The 13,983-nt window shown below is 40.8% G+C and overlaps 1 long non-coding RNA gene across 11 annotated transcripts in view; it reads left to right on the forward strand.

Annotated features, from left to right (window-relative positions):
- Positions 1–11,498: 11,498 nt before the first annotated feature.
- The window catches only part of LOC126068969 (uncharacterized), a 144,253-nt gene continuing 141,768 nt past the window's right edge, over positions 11,499–13,983 (forward strand). For all 11 annotated transcript variants that reach the window (XR_007515788.1, XR_007515787.1, XR_007515786.1 and 8 more), the window contains exon 1: positions 11,499–11,756. This is a non-coding gene — a long non-coding RNA (uncharacterized LOC126068969). The remainder of the gene's footprint in view (positions 11,757–13,983) is intronic.

Genomic DNA, 13,983 nt, shown 5'->3' on the forward strand with positions numbered 1-13,983 from the left:
CTTCCACAACTAAAAAGGAGGCATGATGCCTAGTGGACCTCTTTGGATTTTGGAGGCAACATATCCCTCATTTGGGTGAGATACTCCAGCCTATTTATCAAGTGACTTGAAAAGCTGCTAGTTTTGTGTGGGGCCCAGACCAAGAGAAGGCTCTGCAATAGGGTCACGCTGCCATGCAAGGGGCTGTACCGCTTTTGCCATATGATCCGGCTGATCCAATGGTGCTTGAAGTGTCAGTGGCAGATAGAGATGCTGCTTTGGGTCTTTGGCAGACACTTAGAATTTTGGAGCAAAGCCCTGCTATCCTCTGCAGATAACTTGTCTGCTTTTCAGAAACAGCTTTTGGCTTGTTATTGGGCCTTAGTAGGGACAGAATGCTTAACCGTGGGCCACCAAGTCACCATGCAGCCTGAACTGCACATCATGAACTGGGTGTTGTTTGACCCACAGAGCCATAAATTTGGACTGCACAGCAGCACTCTATCATCAGATGGACATGGTATGTATGAGATCGGGCCCAAGCAGGACCAGAAGGCACAAGTTGCATGAAGAAGTAGTCCAAATTCCATGGTCTTTGCTCCTGTCAAATTACGATCCATCTCCCAGTCTGCACCTATGGCCTCATGTGGAGTTCTATTTTGATAAGTTGACTGAGGAAGAGAAAACTCGTGCCTGGTTTACAGATGGTTCTGTGTGATATACAGGCACCACTTGAAAGTGGACAACGGCAGCCCTACAGCTCCTTTCTGGGACCTCTGGCCAATGGCTTGCCTGGATGTTCAGGGACTTGGAAGGAACATGATTGGAGACAAGAAGGTATGGGGAAGAGGTATGTGGATAAACCTTTCTCAATGGGCCAAAGAAGTGAAGATATTTGTGTGTCATGTGAATGCTCACCAAAGGGTGACCTCAACAGAGGATGATTTTAACAATCAAGTGGATAGGATGACACGTTCTGTGGAAACCAGTCATCCGCTTCCCCCCAGCCACTCCTGTCATTGCCCAATGGGTTCATGAACAAAGAGGCTATGGTGGCAGATATGGAGGTTATGTATGGGCTCAGCAGCATGGCCTTCCACTCACCAAGGCCGATTTGGCTATAGCCACTACAGAGTGCCCAATCTTCCAGCAGCAGAGACCAGCATTGAGTCCCAAATATGTCACCATTCCTCGAGGAGATCAACCAGCAACCTGGTGGTAGGTTGATTACTTTGGACCACTTCCAGCATGGAAAGGGCAGTGTTTTGTTCTTAGTGGAAGAGACGCTTACTCCAGATATGGACTTGCCTTCCCTTCATGCAATGCTTCTGCCAAAACTACCATGTATGAACTTACAGAATGCCTTATCCATCATCATGGTGTCTTAGTTATCCAGTGCTGCTATAACAGAAATGTGACAAGAGGGTGGCTTTAACAAACAGAAGTTTATTCTCTTCCAGTCTAGTAGGCTAGAAGTCCGAATTCATGGTGACAGCTCCAGGGGAAGGCTATCTCTCTGTGTCAGCTCTGGAGGAAGGTTCTTGTCATCAATATTCCTGTGGTCTAGGAGTTTCTCTGGGCAGGGACCCAGGTCCAAAGGACATGCTCTGCTCCTGACACTACTTTCTTGGTGGTATGAGGTCCCCCTGTCTCTCTGCTTGCTTCTCTTTTATATCTCAAAAGAGATTGGCTTAAGACATAACCTAATCTTGTAGATTGAATTCTGCCTTATTAAAATAACTGCCACTAATCCCACCTCATTAACATCATAGAGGTAGGCTTTACAACACATAGGTAAATCACATCAGATGACAAAATGGTAGAAAATCCCACAATACTGGGAATCATGACCTAGCCAAATTAACACATATTTTGGGGGGACACAATTCAATCCATAACGTTCCACACTTTGGCCCTCAAAAATTCATGTCCTTGCCTCATGTAAAACATATTCACCCCATCATATCATAGCAAAACTCTTAAATCAACTCCAAGTCCAAAATCCAAAAATTACTCTTCATCTATGAAATCTAGAATACAAGTTATCTGATTCCAAAGTACAATGATGGAACTGGCACAAGCTACACACTTCCATTAGAAATGAGAGAAACTGGAGGGAAAGAAGGAATAACTGACACCAATCAATTCAGCAAAACACATTACATTAGCTCTCAAGGTTTGAAAATCATCCTCTATTCTCTGATACCATTTAGGCAATGGCCCTGCCCTCCAGACTCTTGATGTTGGTCACTCTCCCCTGATTCTGAGTGGAAGTCTCTTGGCCCTGGGCTTCAGCTCTGTCTTCCAGGCCCACTGGAATGGCAACTCTGCTCCCTCAGATTTGGGCAGTCCCATTCTCCTAGTCCATTTGAGTGGCGACTCCACCCTTTGAGACCCCAGAGGTCTTGGCCCTACCCTTTGAGACTGAGACAGCTCTGCTTCCTGTGTTCCTTGTCTCTTCAAATTCTGCTTCCTTGTTCCTTGGCCTCTCAGCCCCTCGAGACTCACCGCCTGTGTCTGCCGTGCTGATGCAAGAGTTCCAAAACTCTGCAGCTCCACTGATAAGTGCCTGGAGACACCCCACTCCACCAGTAAACTTCAGCTGGAAGGCACTCAGCTCTCTTTCTCCATGTGTTGGCAAGCCTAGCTCCACCGATAAATGCCTGAAGGCAGCCCACTCTGCCAGGAAGCCTCCTGCCAAAGGCACTTAGCTCTCTTGCTCCATGGGTCAGCTCCAGCATTGCCTCACACTGGTCTTCTTGTTCTGCTGCTGCTGTTTCTCTGCTGCTGCTTCTCACTGTGCCGTCTCCAGAGTAACAGCTCTCCTCACTTCCTTCTAAGTCCTTGCCAGAATTGTCTTTGATGGCCATAATTCCACCAACAGCCTCTTCAAGGCAATCTAGGCTTTTACTATTAGCCACTTTAAAACTCTTCCAACTTCTACCCACTCACAGCATCAAAACTGCTTCCACATTTTAGGTATCTGTTACAGCAGCACCCCACTCTTCTGGTACCAAGTTCTGTCTTACTTAGTGTTGCTATAACAGAAATACCACAAGCAGATAGATTTAAGAAAGAGAAATTTATTCTCTCATTGTCTAGGAGGCTGGAAGCCCAAATTCAGGGTGCCAGTTCCAGGGGAAAGCTTTCTCTCTCTGACATCTCTGGGGGAAGGTCCTTGTCATCAGTCTTCCTGTGGTCTAGGAGCTTCTCTGTGCAGGGACCCCAGGGCCCAAAGGACACACTTTCCTCCCGGTGCTACTTTCTTGCTGTCGTAAAGTCCCCTTGTCTCTCTGTTCACTTCTCTCTTTTATATCTCAAAAGAGATTGACTTAAAACACAACCTAATCTTGTAGATTGAGTCCTGCCATGTTAACATAACTGCCGCTAATCCCACCTCATTATATATAGAGGTAGGCTTTACAACACATAGGAAAATCACAGACAATCACACAATGGCAGACAGTCACACAATGCTGGGAATCATGGCCTAGTTGACACACATTTTTGGGGAACACAATTCAATCCATGACACACGGTATCCCACACAGCACTGCCTTGGACCAAGGGAACCACTTCACAGCAAATGAAGTGCAGCAGTGGGCCCATCCTCATGGAATTCACTGGTCTTAACATGTTCCCCATCATCCTGAAGCAGCTGACTCGATAGAACCATGGAGTGGCCTTCTAAAGACACAATTACAGCATCAGCTAGATGGCAGAACCTTAAAGGGTTTGGGCAATGTTCTCCAGGGGTCTGTATATGTTCTAAAACAGTGCCCAGTATGTGGTTCTGTTTTTCCCACAGCCAGGATTCATGAGTCCGGGAATCAAGGGGTGGAAATGGAAGTGGTAGCACTCACTATTACCTCTAGTGGCTCACTTGCAAAATTTTTGCTTCCTGTCCCCTAGACCCTATGCTCTGTGGGTATAGAGGGCTTAGTTTCAAAGAGAGGAATGCTCTCACCAGGAGACACATCACTGATTCAATTGAAATGGAGGTTAAGAATGCCACCTGGCCACTTTGGGTTCCTTAGGCCTCTGGATCAACAGGCAAATAAGGGAGTTACCATATTGGCTGGTGTGATTGATCCTGATTACCAGGAAGAAATTGGATTGATATTACATAATGAAGGTAAAGAAGAGTATGTCTGGAATGCAGGAGATCCCTTAGAGAGTCTGTTAGTAAGATGCCCTGCAATTAAAGTCAATGGAAAACTACAGCAACTCAATTCCGACATAACTACTAATGACCCAGACCCTTCAGGAATGAAGATTTGGGTCACCCCACCAGGCAAAGGACCACGACCAGTTGAGGTGCTTGCTGAGGGCAAAGGGAATTTGGAATGGGTGCTTGGAGAAGATAGTTCTAAATACCAGTTACGATCACGTGATCAGTTGCAGAAACGAGATCTATAATTGTTATGAGTAATCCTTCCTTGTATGTGTGCATCAAATATTTTTGTTTTCTTCACTTATAAAATATAAGATGTAAACAAGGCTAGTGTGTTTTCGGTTGTACACATGTTAGTTGTAACATGTTAGGTGCAAGTATGCCTTTACAATTGTCTTTATTCAGAGATTATGTATGGTTTAAGGAGATGTGTACAAGTGCCAAGCTGATAATGGGTGGACTATGATTGTTAAGGTTGTGTGTCAACTTGCTGGGCCATGATTCTCAGTGATTTGGTAGTTATCATGTAGTTTGGCAGTTGTATGATGACATGATCACTTCCATGATGAAATTTGATATAATGTGATCACCTCCATGATGGGATCTGCCTGAGTAGCCAATTAGTAGGAAGGGAGTTTCCTTGGGAGTATGGCATGCATCAAATATAGGTGAACTTTCTGGCAAGGCTCCCTGGCTTTTGCTTGCTCTGGACCCTGCAGCTGGCTCCTGTTTATCTGACCTCCAGTTCTCTGGAGTCAAGCTAACAGCTTGCCTGCCAATCTTGGGCTTTCTCAGCCTCCATGGTGTCTGGATCTTGGGTTCGCTAGCCCCTGCATCTATGTGAGTCAGGAGAAGCCTCTAGCCTGACCCATGGAATTGGGACTTTCCAGCCTCTACAACCACATGAGCCATTTCCTTGATATAAACCTCTCTCTGTATATATATAGACACTTCACCTGTTTTACTTCTCTAGAGAACCCAGCCTAAGCCATCTCTTAAGCATCCATTTCTTCTTCTTCTAGTTACAGCACCCCAAGTTTTGTTGGCAAGCTACACCCCCCCACACTGGGAATCCATGTGAGTCAGCTCAGAGGGTTGACAGATGACCCAGACTTTGCCAATCTGAGCATTTCATTGCACTGAACAGAGTGGTTGGTTTATGGAGAGCTATGTGAGACAGCCAGCGGCTGGGCTGATACCAATTACTCCTGGAACTTTTAGTAAAAGTAAAGGTAAAGAGACAACAGGGGTTGATCAGCCAGAAGACGTAGCATAGAGTTTCAGGAAGTCTTTGAGAAGAGCCTGCCTGAGAATGATGCTCACAGAGAGGAAAACAGTCAAGAGATGGAAATACTTCATTTGAGCCTGATCATACCACCATTATACTTTTCATTTATGTGAACTAACAAGATCCTCTTTTGGGTTAGACCGCTTTGAGTTGGATTCCTGCCATCTGCAACCAAAAGCGGCTTCACTAGTATAAGAGAGATTGAAGATATGCTGTATTACCGAATGGTCGTTGGAAGGGACCTTAGGTGATTTACCCAGTAATGACTTAGGGAAAGTGTGATGAGTGAATAAAGGAGAGTCTGAGATAACCATGGCCTTCATGGGCTGATTAAAAAAATCTCAGACATTTTGCAAGTTGCATTCCTCCAGCCATCCTGTCTGTGGGAGTCAGAATACAGGCTTTTGAGTCAGACCTGGCTTTGAACACTGGTTTCACCTTTTATAATCTGTATAATCTGGGGAAGCTCTCTCTCTCTAAGTCACAAATTTAACCCAAACAGGTGTCAAAGAGCTAATAGGTCCATCCAAGGGGCACAGGATGAGGCACCATAACAAGGTAAGACTTGGAATGTTAGGGCAGCAGACATTTACAGGACAGTTTTCTAGGGGCAAAAGGGTTGGCAAACATCCTTATAGGCAGCTGGGGCAAGGCTGGGCAGGAACACCTTACAGGGTTGTACAGACTGTGCACAACTCTAGGGGGTGCATTTTACATAGTCTATGATTAAAAAAGGGAGCAGCCTGGAGCTGTGTACTCCATAGCTTCTTCAATTTTACGCAGTAGCCCTAGGGCTGCAGCGTGTTGAGATTGATGCCTGTGTCTTCTTCACTTGAAGGTATTCATCTTTGCTCTTTATATCTTTAAAGACCTGGAACTGCAAGAATAATATTACCGTGAAGCTACTATTGGAAATGTAGCCAGGGAATCTGGGAGTACCAAAATATTGCCCCAGACCAAAAGCCAGTTCTCCCCACAAGGTTCTCAGAAGAGATACATGCACATGGAACAAGGGGAAATGAAAGCAAAGTAACAGTTCATTGTTAGCTGGGTTTTGGGCCCCAAACCTTAACGTGATCTCTGGTATAATGGGCAAGATTGTGAGATTTAGCCAAGAGTCCTAAGGGATCTCTTTCTACCACAAGGCCACAGCTGAATCTCAAATCTTAGCTCATCTCTATTGGCTTTATGGAAGGAAATGATAAAAGAAGGAGTGATGGCTGGTTAAAAGCTGCCCCTAGGCCACCATACAGCTCCAGCCACATGGTGAAAGAGAAAAAGAGGAGCAATTCAGACACTTACTTTGAGATTTGACGCATAGTGACTTGAGCCATTAATTACATATGGCCCAATCGGTGTCCTGATAGAGGAAAAAAATCTGTCTGAAAATCTTCTCAGTGTTGGAAGGTGGGGCAAAAAAAGGAATGGCAAAAGGAAGGTTTTCCCAGCCCTACCTACAGATATCAATGAGACCTGGGTTAAGAAACAGGTATGGGGAGAGTAAAACGGTAGCTAGAGTTTAACTAATAGACTGCCTCTCATATCAAAAATCCCTAGAAATAATAAGTAATACATATATTTAAAAATCCCTAGCCATGCTGAAATACAGTTGGTGACTCAGAGACCACAAAGAGGGTGAAATAAGGCATTTTCAGACATGCAAGCACTTAGAAATTTTATCAATCACAGATTCTATCTGACAAAACTAATAGTACATATGTTACTAATGGTAGATATACTACTGATAGTGGACATATTGTCAAGGATTTCATTTTACTTGGATCCACAATCAACGCCCATGGAAGCAGCAGTCAAGAAATCAAACAACATATTGCATCGGGCAAATCTGCTGCAAAAGGCTTCTTTAAAGTGTTAAAAAGCAAAGATGCCACCTTGAGGACTAAGGTGTGCCTGACTCAAGCCATGGTATTTTCAGTCACCTCATATGCATGCAAAAGCTGATCAACAAATAAGGAAGACTGAAGAATTGATGCCTTTGAATTATGCTGTTGGCAAAGAATATAGAATATACCTTGTACTGACTGCCAGAAGAGTGAACAAATCTGGCTTGGAAGAATACAGCCAGAAAGCTCCTTAGAAGCGAGGATGTCAAGACTTTGTCTCATGTACTTTGGACATGTTATCAGGAGAGGCCAGTCCCTGGAGAAGGATGTCATGCTTGGTAAAGTAGATGGTCAGCAAAAGAGAGGAAGACCCTGGACAAGATGGATTGACACAGTGACTGCAACAATGGACTCAAACATAGCAATGATTGATTGTGAGAATGGCGCAGGACTGGGCAGCGTTTTGTTCTCTTGTACTTAGGATCCTATGAGCTGGATCGAACTCGAAAGCACCTAACAATAACAACAGATATATTACAATAAGAAGCACAATGAATTGAAGCAGAAGAACTGGGATATAAGAAGCAATGAGCAAAGAAAGTGGCAAACCAGTGTGAGAATATATCAACACAAGAAGAGATTGGAGTGGCGGCATGGGCAGGGTATGGAGCGTAAGATGGCAAAGAGGGAGCAGAAGTAAGGAAAATATGCTAAATTTCTTGCCTTGTTTGGAGGGAGAATAGGATACAGGTTAATGCTAAATGTTGATAAAAAATAGGTGTATCGAGAAAGTACAGGTAAACCTTAGAAATAAAATATATACTTTCTAAACCACTGCTAAAAATGAAATGGAACAAAGAAAATTCTGTCCAACAAAAGAAACGGGATGGGGAGAAAACAAGAAAGATTAAATAAAAAAAATATAAAATGAGATAGCAGGAATTAGTACAAGCATATAGACAGTCACAATAAATGTGAACAGGTTTAATTTTCCTATTAAAATACAGACTCACGTTAGGTCAAAAGCAAATATGGCTAGCTATATGCCATTTACAAGACATACACAAAACAAAATAACACAAAAAGGTTGAAAATAAAAGGATTGAAAAATATACTCAAGTGCCAACAGACAAGAAGCAGGTGTAGCAATATTAATGTCAGACAAAACAGAACTCAAAGCAAAAAGCATTATAAGGAATTTTTCTAAAAAGATATTTCATTGAGAGCAGGTACAGCCCCCCATAAAGATACAACTGTAATGAGCCTTTACAGCATAGCTTTAAAATATAGATCAGCAAATCCAAAAGTGTAGCTGAAGAAACATACATTTTTCAGAAATTGATAGATAAGGTAGTAATTTACTAAGTAACCTACTAACTACATAAGAACAGGGTTTAAATAGCACAAGTAACAAACTTGAACATATGTACATTTGTGCTAACAAACAGAAAATGCTCATACTTTTCAAATGCACATTGAATATTTACAAAAATGAACAAAATATTAGGTCACAAGGGAAATTTCAGCAAATTCCAAATAATAAAATTCATGTAGGGTGGGCGGCCACCTAACATACCCCACTGGTCTCACCCCGTCTGGAGCAAGGGAGAATGAAGAAAACACACAAGGGAAAGATTAGTCTAAATGGACCACAGCTACCACAACCTCCACTAGACTGAGTCCAGCACAAATAGATGGTGCCTGGCTACCACCACCGACTGCTCTGACAGAATTCACAATAGAGCGTCCCAGACAGAGCTGGAGAAAAATGTAGAACAAAATTCTAACTCACACACACACACACAAAAAGACCAGACTTACCGGTCCGACAGAGTCTGAAGCAACCCTGGGAGTATGGTCCCTGGATACCCTTAAAGCTCAGTAATGAAGTCACTCCTGAGGTTCACCCTTCAGCTAAAGATTAGACAGGCCCATACAACAAAACAAGACTAAATGGGCACAGCAGCCAAGGGGCAAGGACAAGAAGGCAGGAGGATATAGGAAAGCTGGTAATGGGGAACCCAAGGCAGAGAACAGGAGAGTGTTGACATGTGGGGTTGGCAACCAATGTCACAAAACAATATGTATATTAATTGTTTGATGGGAAACTAGTTTGCTCTGTAAACCTTCATCTAAAGTACAAAAAAAAAATTTTTTTTTAAAATCATGTAGGAACACATATTAACCTCAGGGTAATAAAATTACAATTTAACCACAAAAGAATGATTTAAAATCTATGCTCCTGGAAATCGTTGTTGTTCTTAGGTGCCATTGAGTCAGTTCTGACTCCTAGTGACCCTATGTACAAGAGAATGAAATACTGCCCTGTCCTGCGCCATCCTCACGATCATTGTTATTCTTGAGCCCATTGTTGCAGCCACTGTGTCAATCCATCTCATTGAGGGTCTTTCTCTTTCTCGCGGACCCTTCTACTTTACCAGGTATGATGTCCTTTTCCAGAGATTGATGCCTCCTGATAACGTCCAAAGAATATGAGACATAGTCTCGCCATCCTCGCTTATAATGAGCATTCTGGCTGTACTTCTTCCAAGACAGATCTGTTCGTTCTTTTGGCAGCCCACGGTATATTCAATATTCTTCGCCAACACCACAATTCAAAGGCATCAATTCTTTTTCTGCCTTCCTTATTCATTGTCCAGCTTTCACATGCATATGAGGTGATTGAAAACACCATGGCTTGGGTCAGGCGCACCTTAGTCTTCAAGGTGCCATCTTTGCTTTTTAACACTTTAAAGAGGTCTTTTGCAGTAGATTTGTCCAATGTAATGCCTCTTGATTTCTAGAGAGAGAAGACATAAATGGTAATAGAAATGAACTTAAGCTCTAGAAGAGATTTTTTTACAGATAAATTTGAAAACCCAGATGAAATTATTTACTAAGAAATCATAAATTACCAAAATTATCTAAGAAGAAGTATTAGACAATGCTTCCATAGGTGAAACGAAGCAAAGCTGTATAAAGAACATTTACAAAAAATCTACAGTTAACATCATACTTAATGAAGAGAAACTGGGTGGTTTCCTCATAAGAGTAGGAACAAGGTTAAGAATCGCCTCTCTCACCATTCTTATTCAAAATCATACTGGAAGTCCTAACTTGTGCAGTAACATCAGAAAAAATTTTTTTTTTCTGAAGAGGTATAGAAATTGGAGGAAATAAAACTGCCTTTGTTCACAGATAACATGATTGTTCATGCAGAAAATCCCAAAGAATTGACAAAAAACTTCCAAAACTAATAATCAAGTATAGCAAGGTTGCAGGATATCAGGTCAACTGCTTTCCTATATACCTGCAATAAATAATTGGAAGTTCAAATAAAAAATATATATACTATTTACAATACAAAATACAATTTACCAATACAAAAAATGAAAGATTTAGGTGTAAATTTAACAAAATATGTACAGGATCCATATGTGAAAAACTGCAAAACCGATTAAAGGAATCAAAGAAAATCTAAGCAAAACGGAGAGCTGTTCTGTGTGCATTGATTGAAAGACTCATAATTGTTAAGATGTCAATCTTCCCAGCTTGGAACAGAATAGAGAGCCCAGAAATAGACCCACGCTAATATAGCCAATTGATATTTGACAAAGGAGCAAAGGCAATTTAATGGAGAAAGGATAGTCTTTTTAACAAATGGTGCTAGAGCAATTGAGTGTTCATATGCAAAAAAAAAAAAAAAGAACCTAAACACAGAGCTTACATCTTTCACAAAAATTAATTCCAAAGGTACCATAGACATAAAACTATAAAACTTCTGGAAGAAAACACAGGAGAAAATATAGTTGATCTTGGATTTGGTGGTGAGTCTTTAGATACAGCAAAAGCATGAGCCATGAAAGAAAAAAAAATGGTAAGTTGGACTTTGTTAAAATTGAAAATGTCTTCTCTGTGAAAGACCCTGTTAGGAGAATCAAAAGACAAGTCACAGACTGGGATAAAACATTTGCAAAACACCTATCTGATAAAGGACTTGTATTTAAAATATACGAATAAAATATAGAATTCTTAAAATGCGAAAATAAGAATATAAACAACCCAATTTAAAAATGGGCAAAAAGATGCAAACAGACACCTCACTAAAGAAGATATATGGGGACTCGGGCGGACATGGCTGTGGCAGCATGCTTGTCCATTTTCCCACTTCTCACTTCTGTCTATTCTGTAATATTCTTTGGACTCAGGCAGACATGGCTCTAGCAGCATGCTTGTCCACTTCCCACTTTTGTCTTTTTGAATATATGCCAAATAAAACTTTCTTTTTGCTTTACTAAATTTGGTGATGTTTTCCCCATACAACAGTTAATGGGGATAGTCATCAAGAATTTCTGCAGCTACGCACCTAGTCGAACTCGAGGAGACCCGGACTGCAGAAAGAAGCTAGCAAAGTAGGTCCTATCTTCTGGACCCACGTGTTTCCACTCCATGTCCCTTCGACACCGGCAGGGTGAGTGCTCTCGGAAAACAAGTCTTTTGCTTATTCTTTTTTATTCTCTTTCTCATGTTTTCTTAAGCTTTGTTCGGCATATTTGTTTGGAAAATAGTTGGTTGATTAAGGAGAATCTTTCTTAGATTTTTGCTTGATCTTTTGGTTAAGAGTGATATTTGGTAACTCTTTAGGTAAACTGCAGTTTAGGTCCGGATTCGGGCTTTTGGAACATTAAAGAGGCAATTCCATTTTCAAAGACTTCTGGATCACCATAAGCCACAAAGTTCGGGCCCTTTTGTTGATGCAGAGAAAATCTGAAAAATAGTGTCCTGTTTTGCCAAATTACCAGGGAGAGGTGACGAAATTTGAGGAAGAAGTGGTAGTTCCGTTCCTTCTTTATGATGTAGTTTCTCAATGAAAAATCACAATGTTAAAATTAAAATCATCAGTAGTTTTAAAGTACTTTCCAATTGGAAGAACTAGTATATTTAAGGTCTAAAATAAGAGCATAGGTCTCTGGCCAGCAGAATGGATTAAGTTCCAAAAGAAGGAAACCAAAAGCTTGAACGTTAGAGCTTAATGCCTTTGATAGATGAGCTTGGATTCCTCCCCTCGTCCCCCCCGCCCCAGCTACTGAGACGCTGGTTTGGGGTTCATACTGAAAAATGCTATAAACAATATACTAGAAGTAATTTGTTCTAAGAGCTTGCTTCTGGTCGAGTGTTGTGTCTAAGTTTCTCCCTTGTATCAGATTAGAGGCTATGGCTAAGAATTGTTGTTTTTTTTTTTTAAGGCTGTCTTATTTTTTTTTTTCTTTAGAACCTCAGTTCTTCCCTCCTTCAAAAAAAAACTGCATCTCCTGCCATCTTACGATTTAGGCTTTTAGTAGCTACTTAGAGAAGCTTTGATATAAATTGGTCTATTTGAAAAGTACACCAAGATCTTTATGCTCTGTATGTCAGTCTTAGAAGCAAAATCTTTCTAAGTAACTTAAGCTAGATGTTATATGAAATGTGTTTTATTTAAAGAAAAAGGATAGTTTTGTCTTAAAGTAAAAGTAACAGCCCCAGAACAGCAAAAGAGAAAGAAATTAGCCACTTTTGCCTTTCGAAATGTCTAGGTGCACTTAAATATATGTAAATAAATTGAGGTGACTCCTTCCTGCCCCCAGCCTCCCTAGCTAAGAATTGATGGATTCCATTAGAAAATTGCTAAAGAGCTTTGATATTTACTAGGTAGACCCAGTACCCAGCCTTCAAAATGCCTCCGTCAATTTAAACATATGTAAATGAATCAGAACGGGCTAATCTTGTCTTCCTCCTTGAGTTCAAAGGTCAGTACCACACCACCCACCACCAAGTAAAAAAAAAAAGTAGGTGGGACAAAATCAGGCCTCCTCAGCCCCCAGCTCTCAGCTGCCAAGGTCAAATAAAAATCACAATGAAAACCCCCCCGAAATGGCCTGAAAAATGTTTCCGACAGTAGCCAGAGACTGAAGGGTTATATCCATATCAATGAATTGGTCAATTAAACAGAGACTGTGTGACTTCCAAAGCCAGTTGGTAAAATCTGGAAGGGCTACAGTTAGATTGGGAAAATATGCAAAAGAGTAAAAGTCAAATGAAAACTTGGAATATTTAAAGAAACTTTATTTCAATTAGCTAAATTTTTTATGTTTTATGGTATACAGGCTTAAAATAATTTCTAAGGCCTTTTCCGTAACTTATTGATGTTAAATTGAGTTAATACTTATTTGTCATAAATTAAGCTTATATGCTTTTGCTTTTTATACCACAAGAAAAAGGATATATATATGTGTATATTTGGGTCAGCTAATGAGTGGGTTCATTTTTGCCATTTAAAGAGATGTAATATAAAAGATACACAACAAAAACAACTTTTAAAAAGTTTATTAAAAAGAAATTTATTTCGTATGGTCAAAAGTTTTATCTGTCTGACTAAAATTTAATGGTTTAATTTATGAGATTTTTAGGAGCTTTTATAGCATGTAAAACAAAGAATTAGGTTTCTCGCTGTTAAAATAACAAAATTTTCTTTGATTTCTGAGTGAAAGAGTTAATTTATTAGCGGAATCTGCCTCTAAAACAAAGGTTTGGTCTGCCATTAGAATAAGATTCCTGAGTGGGAAACCTAGGCACTGGCTTTAGGAGAAAAAAACTTCAGGTTTTTATATTGAGATCTTTGATTAAATAACAAGTATTGTTTCACAGTAACTTATGATAAA

The sequence above is a fragment of the Elephas maximus genome, chromosome X, assembly GCF_024166365.1.
Source record: "Elephas maximus indicus isolate mEleMax1 chromosome X, mEleMax1 primary haplotype, whole genome shotgun sequence".
Lineage (NCBI taxonomy): Eukaryota > Metazoa > Chordata > Mammalia > Proboscidea > Elephantidae > Elephas > Elephas maximus.